The sequence below is a fragment of the Marmota marmota genome, unplaced genomic scaffold (assembly GCF_001458135.2).
Source record: "Marmota marmota marmota unplaced genomic scaffold, marMar, whole genome shotgun sequence".
NCBI classification, from domain to species: Eukaryota; Metazoa; Chordata; class Mammalia; order Rodentia; family Sciuridae; genus Marmota; species Marmota marmota.
Window position 1 is genome coordinate 9,076,147 of NW_026000170.1, and position 7,937 is coordinate 9,084,083.

The 7,937-nt window shown below is 33.5% G+C and overlaps 1 long non-coding RNA gene across 1 annotated transcript in view; it reads right to left on the reverse strand.

Moving 5' to 3' along the window:
- Positions 1–3,607: 3,607 nt before the first annotated feature.
- LOC125611839 overlaps positions 3,608–7,937 on the reverse strand; it is a 7,896-nt gene continuing 3,566 nt past the window's right edge. The window contains exon 3 of the long non-coding RNA XR_007342073.1: positions 3,608–3,702. This is a non-coding gene — a long non-coding RNA (uncharacterized LOC125611839). The remainder of the gene's footprint in view (positions 3,703–7,937) is intronic.

The window sequence follows — 7,937 nt, forward strand, 5'->3', positions numbered from 1 at the left end:
TTAGATAGCAGAGGGATCTGACAAACTCATGCTCTGCCTTCGGTCATGTTGATGCTTTCGACAAACAACATCAAGTCTTCTTACCTTTGGGACCTAAGAACGAAGGAAAAAAATTGAGAAGGAGTAGGTAAACAGTCTATTCAAATAAAACAAGTAAATGGAAATATAATACAGTTACTTTTGTTTCATGATCACATTGTTATTTGCTCACCGATCTCTGTAAGTATTTATATGATATCCCTAGATGTCTAGTGACTGTGTTTTCATTAAACAGAGCCTTCTTGCTTGAATGAGTAACCTTTGAAAGCAGAGATCTGTATATGGTCTAATATTGTAACAGCATACAAACTTTTTGTCAAACATCAGCAATTGTTAATAAATGGGCAAATGAATTAAACAGATACTTCTTAAAATAAGAAATACCAATGGCCAACAAATGTATGGAAAAATGCTCAAAATCATTTTCATCAAAATGCAAATCAAAACTACATTGAGAATTCATTTAACTCCAATCAGAATGGAAGTCATTAAGCAAAGGATGTGGAGAAAAATGAACATTTGCACTTTTGGGGCAATCATAAACTAGTACTGCTATAAAAATCAGTATTGCAGTACCTCAAAACACTAGATACGAACCAACTGTGATATATACTGTCTCTTGGTATTTATCCTAAAGAATTAAATTCATCACACTACAATGATACATGCATACCTATTTTATAGCAATACAATTCATGACAGCCAAAATATTGAACCAGCCTATATGACTACCAGTTGATGAATGGATGAAGAAAATGTGGTATATATACACAATGGATTTTTTCATTCTTAAAGAAAAAATAAAAGAATGTAATTTGCAGAAATATGGATGGAACTAGAGACCATCATGTTAAGTAAAATTATTCAAACTCAGAAGGTCAAGGGTCATATGTTTTCTCTCATATGTGAAAGTTAGAGAAGGAAAAGGAAAAGAAAGGTGTTTGGATGGGGGGGGGGTTCTCCTGAAAATCAAAAGGAGGTAAGTAGAGAAAAGGGACCAGGGGATAGGAGGTAGAAAGTTCTGGAGAGTGATGTTGTTCAAATTATATTATTATATCATGTGCATATGTACCAATATGCAACAAATCCCATCATTCTGTACAACTATAATGCACCAATTTAAAAAAAAAGGTAGAAAGAGAAAGAAAGACACTTGAAGGATCAATAAAAAGAATCAGCAATTGTGAGCTATAGGGTCTTTGCTGTATTATGGATAAAGACTCATGAATGTACTCTCGGCTGTATGATCTACTTCCCTCTGTACTGACTTAATTTCTAGGCTCAAATCTTTACTCCTCAATCCTTTCCTCTGGTCTAGTGTAAAAATTAAAGCTGGTGGAGACAGGAACTTTTCAGAAAAATAACTAAAGTATTTATTTTCTCCCTAGAATTATTTTCTTGCCAAGTTGCAAAATTAACTTTTTGAAAATGAAGCTAAGCTCCTCTATGGTTACAGAGCCTCACACTTTATAAGTTCTTTTTTGTGTCTCCTACTCTTTTTTTTTTTTTTGTACCAGGGATTGAACTCAGGGGCACACAACCACTGAGCCACATCCCCAGCCCTATTTTGTATGTTATTTAGAGACAAGGTTTCACGGAATTTTTTAGTGCCTCCCTTTTGCTGAGGCTGGCTCCTGCCTCAGGCTCCAGAGTTGCTGGGATTACAGGCATGTGCCACCGCACCCCGCTTGTCTCCTACTCCTTTGCTTAGGAAAAACAAATGAACAAAAAAACTAGATGACATTTGAGGGGCCTAATTTGTCATACATTCCATGTTATTACAATTTTAAGTTTCAAACTGCTATTGCAATTTGGTTTATTACCTTATATCAGAAAATATCAGTCATCTCAAAAACTTAACACACATTTGAGGAAGAATTACAATAAGTGAATGGCTTGATTCATTTTATCCCCTGTAGGTAAGTGCACTATGCTTCCATTCGCCCTGTTCACTCCCATATTCCTTCTCAGTAGCTTTGACTTAGACCTTGAGTGAGTGCCAGACTTGACCTTCACTGTGTTCTATAACATCCTGGTGTGCTCTCCATTCAGTTCTTGATTCCTTCAAGCTGTTTCTGTGGGGAAACTATTTGTTTAATAATGAAATCTCAAGACTATCTTATTTTAGTGAAGATATTCTATAACATCAAAGTAGACATCATATTTCCTGGGATATTTAGCACTCTAGGACAAAAAAGAATATCCAATGTCCTGATCCTCTAGGAAAGTGTAACCCATTGCATTCCAATTTTTATTTCTGTAAAAATTTCAGTGAAGTTGACATGGGTAGCTGGGCACAGTGGGTCATGTCTATACTCCTAGCAGTTCAGGAGGCAGAAGGATTATGAGTTCAAAGCCAGCCTCAGAAACTTAACAAGGCCCTAAGCAACTCAGGGAGACCCTGGAATGATGGAACTTAATGGGTCAATATTCATGATTTCATTGCTGTAGTAAATGAAAACCCTAATTATGTCTACCATGATGGCTGACTACCACAGTTGTTCTGAAATAGCACTGTATCACAGCAGTTTGTAGTGAGGGTTAATGTTTCAGAGTTGGAGATGTGACCCAGTTGTTAAGTGACCCTGGGTTTAATTCTTGGTACCAAAAAAAAGAAAGAAAGAAAAAAAAATCCAGACAGGTGCATTAAAATGAGTTGGCAATCATGATGTAGGCTTCTATATCCTTTACACACACACACACACACACACACACACACACATATTAAATATATGTGGAAATATATTTTTTCAAAGCCTCTAATCATTCTATTATTTTTCTTAAAACAATAAAAATCTAAATTTTAATATTTATTTACAAAGTTACCATAAGTGATACATTTGTTAATTCCTTGCTGGTACAAGGAACATTCAGGAAATCCAGCTTGGATTTTTTTTAAGATCAGGATCTCCAGCTTCATATCTAGCTACAGTGACTATGAACATAGAGCAAGTTTCACAGTCAAATATAGATGTATTTGACTCCAAGTTCACCAACTTTTTTCTGTCTGCTTTGATTAAATTATGTAACTTCTCAGATTTATTTTTTAAAATTACCAAATCCAAAGTCATTAGATTGTTTTAAGAATTAAATTGTACAACATGCATAAAATGCTTAGCAAAGTGTCTTGAGAAAGCTGTTAATAAAGGTCACTATAATAAAAGTAATAAAAATGCTATTAATAGTAATAGTAATCATTATTATTAACATTATCGTTATTTTGTTGAAAGCATTCCTCTATTATTTAGATTATTGCTATAGCTGACATTTTTGCTGGAATAAGCTGATAGCTTTTGCTTCTCTAAAGCCATAATTAACCTGATATTCAATTATAAACATTTAAAACTTGAGTCTTTCTTCATAATGTAAAATTCTACCATTCCTTCCTCTGATAAAATCTTCTTTAGCCCTGCCTAAATCCTAAATCCTAAAATTTAAACTAAAGTAAATTACGTGCAATAGTAGACTTAAACTTAGTATCCCTTCAGTATGCTACCTGTGCAGTAAAGAATATTGATTCTTGCTTTGCTTCCATTTCCATATTACATTTACATTATGTTCCTGACATACCAATGTGCATCCAGTAGTGTGACATTGTTAAACCAGCACTTCATCACAGAAGGACAGAGCTATTGTCACTGGCTTTCTTCAAGGTTAACTCTCCTGTCAAAGCAGAGAATTGGGTGAGCTTATGGTTACAAATCTGTGTGACCTGCACTTTAACAGTTTTATGGTCTTTAATGTGTGTTGAAGTGCTTTGGGAAATATAAAGCAATATAAAATGTTGGTGTTTATTGCTGTGCTTTTTGTATTACATTGGCTTTGCTATTATTTTCACTATATGAAAATAGAATATTTCATGAATCACTTTAGATTCCTGAGGAAGCTATAATAGGAAAAAAAGAATAGTGTGTTCAGAAATGCCACATCTAGTCCTGTGTTTACGAATTGCAAGCCTCTTAAACATGCTATGCTTTGAAATCTCCCTCAGCAAAGCACTCATAACCATTATCTCTTGCTTAAGTCACAGGATTGTGGTGATTGTCAAATATACTAATAAATGAATAACTTATAAATAATACAGTCCTGTTAAAAGTACATGTCAAATTCAACTTCCCATTCTAAGTCAGGAAATAAAAATATAGGCTAACCCACTATAATCCTCTCTTTCTACTTGGTGTCTGTAATTCACATTTTCTTTGTGTAGACAGGCAAATAGATCAATATATTGGTCTGCATTTTATGCAGTTACACTTCCTTTAGTGTATATAGTAAGATATTTTTTGTTTTGACATAACTGAAAGCTTTTTAAACATAACTATCTTCTCTGGATTCAAATAAATATTATTCAGCTTGTTATTTAGCTTTTTTTTTTTGATTCTCAAAACAAATTAAAAAAATAGTATCTTCCCAGTATTTTCCTTTTTCATTTTCATTTGATAATCTCAATGATCATCAAAAAGTTTGTTTGTTTTTGCAATAGCCTTAAATTATTTACTTATTTCTAAACAAGATTTGAGATAATGATGCATAATAAAAGATGAAATTTTGGTGAGACTCTTAACAGAAAATAGAAAATCAAAAACTACTAGAAGGTAGAAATCAATCAGTCACTGATAGCAGTTATTTACAAAATATATTTTGATTTCAACTTTTTAAAAATAAATACTTCAACAGAATCAATGTTCTCTACCTTAAACAAAAACTCACTTAAATACTCAGTATATTTAAAGAAGGATTATGAGTTCAAAGCCAGCCTCAGAAACTTAACAAGGCCCTAAGCAACTCAGGGAGACCCTGGAATGATGGAACTTAATGGGCCAGGAATCCTATGAGTGGATTACAGAGAATAAGATGTGCCAAAAATGAGAAGGACCCCTGAGTCTCAAATAATTGATGATTCTTCTTCAATTTCTGCACTGGTTATTGCAATTATAACTTAAATTTAAAGAGACTCAAAGTATTTTCTCTAATACACTTATAAATTTTGTGATTGAAAATTCTCTGCTTTCTGAATAAAGGCAAAGAGGCACATACAAATACTGCAGTGCCTGGATATAATATAGTAAAACATCAAAGATATTTCAAAGAAGCACCAATTTTCCTAGCAAAAATGAATTTAACATTCATGTCTTTAAAAATCATTATGCAGAAATGTATTTGAAAATACTGTCTAAATGGGCCTTCATGCCATAGAAAATCATACTTCATATACAACAACTCTTCTATATTAACTCAACAAAACACATAAAGAACTTTGTTGAGGTAAAAGTATTTCTTTTTAGAGTTAAGCTGCTTAAGACTACAAAAGCAGGTGTTATGTAATGTAACTTAGTATATAAATAGCCAAAAGAATGGGTATAGACTAAGTATATCTTCCTTAAATATATTTTTGCAGGTCTTTTTTTTAGTAGAATTTTTATAACACTTTGTTTTAGGTTAAAATTTTAAGTAAAACTCCAAAGATGTGTTTTGCTGTATAAATGAGTATATAATATTCTTAATGCTCAATATGCAGATTGTGTCTTAGACTTTCTTTTCAACTCTGTCCTCTTTGTAAATGACCAACTAAAATATTACATGTAAAAAATGCTTCTCAACAGATTAATCATGGGTAGGTAATTTTTAAGGCCTAATATCTGATAGACTGTCACACATTTTGTTGAATATTCTGTTTGGGCCCTCCTTATTCCAGCTCCATATCAACTGACTTTCTATGTAAGTCCAGGAATGAATACAGCAAATATTCCTTTCTGAACAATCTCTGTAATACTCATAGTATTACTACATTTGCAAGTAAAACAACATTTGAAGATATTTAGTATTTCTTGACATGTTACTATGAATCTCGAGATAGGCAATCTTTTAACCTATCTGATCAATGTTAGTTGTGAGAAAGGTGTTTTGTTTTTTTCTCATTGTTGGCACATCTTATTCTCTGTAATCCACTCATAGGTTTTCATTCTTATCTTTCTTCTTACCCCTATTCTTTCTTCTTTCCTCCATTACTTAGCTCCTTTGTTTGTTCTTTCTTCCTTTCATCATGCAATTATTTATTTCATATTAAACTTAGGAAGTAATCAAATAATTTACTATATACCAGGTAAATATCTGACCTGAATGAAAAATGTCTCACTCACAGCAGCCTGGTATAGGTGGAAAAGTTTGGCTGTGTGTAGGATAGTTCATGGGTAGTGTTGTAAGATTATATATTCATAGTTCTTAGAGCCAAAAGTTTATGAATAAGTTTATTCTCACATTGGAGAAAGAACAAAATTAATATTATGATGTGGAAGGAATAATAGTAAAAAAAACAAATAAACCTATATGAAAAAATAAAGATCACTGGCTTTATTCTGCCTAAAAGTCATGGTCACTGACATAATATGAAGGATGAACAGAAGATATGCATTGGTGATGAATTTCCTGACATATGTGTGGAGAATAAAAGGACAAGTGACTGTGGAGGCTTGAAGGCCATCTGGGAACTTATTTGTGAAAAAATCCAAAATAAACAATTCAAATCTATAAAACTCAGAGATTATTGAATGTAGAAAATGGCTGAAGGAGAAATGCCTTATGTTTTAAATTTCTGGTGCAGGAGACTAAATGGATGGAGTCATCATTTAAACAACTCAGAAAAATAGTGAGAAGGAAAACTTGAGTTCATAATGATGTGTTCACACTTGTTAATCATTGTGAGACATACACCTAACTGAGCATTTCTTTTATATACCGTGCTTTATTCAACTCTGTTTGTATGTATGTCCCAGAATGGCAGATTGGCATGGGAATAGAGGTTAAGATTCTGAAGACAGACTGCCTGAGTTTGAATCATGGCTTAAAGTTTATAGCTTGTATGAAGGTAGACAAATTCCGCATCTACTGTTTCATTTAACTAATCTGTAAAAAGGATCTAAATATAAAATTAGTGATGCCTATTTCATGGGGTTGCTGAGATCAATAAATAACCAATATATACAAAGGGATTATGTATTGTGAAATGTTATTATTATACATCTGTATTGTATAATTTCAATAATCACTGGAGATATTTTTGTTTATATAGCTTACATTTTGTCAAATTGTAAATTAATTACTATTGCTTACCCTGCACCAAAATACACAGTTATGAATTGCATTGTTTGCCTCTTATTTTGTTCCCAGCACTGAGACTGGTGCTATACACATCTCATAATAATAAAATTTATTTGTCATGAGCACGTTGTAGCCAAATGATTGACTACAGTCATAGGGGTCAGAAAAAAAAAACATTATGGTAACCATTAAGCATAGACAGTTGTAATTAATCACCTTTGAAGAGCAAGACCTTGCAATTATCTTGTGTTCAAGTGAGGTTTGCGTACCTTAGATTCGGAGTTTTAAAAGTACAAAAATAATTTTGGATCTCAAAAAGAGGGCAAAAACAAAGCACCTTCTGTGAACCAAGATCTAAATGTGAGCATTATAAAGATGGGGGACAGAGATAGGAATCAAAATTGGGGTCATAAAGGTAAGCCTATGTTGTCAGATGCAAAGTGAAGAGAAAGCAGAGATCAAATTAGAGAATTTCAGATGCCAACAAATGGCAGACTGAGGATTCTGGGGGCACATCCCTGTTACCAATTATAAAGAAGTACTGAGAGATCCAACATGGTGGCCAGCAAGGAAGCAGCACTTTCAGTATCTCCACATTAACCGGATCAGAAACACCCATTAAAACAGCTACATTCTACCTACTGAGGAACTTCTAGCAAAATTCCGCTGAAAGGAGACCTGCCAGGAAGTAGTAAGTTATATTAGAGGTGACAGTTGGCCCCAGACAAGTGAATCTTGGCCGGCCACGCGGGCGCAGAGGTCAAATCACGCAGCCACCGCCCAACCGGCTCTGCAAGCGG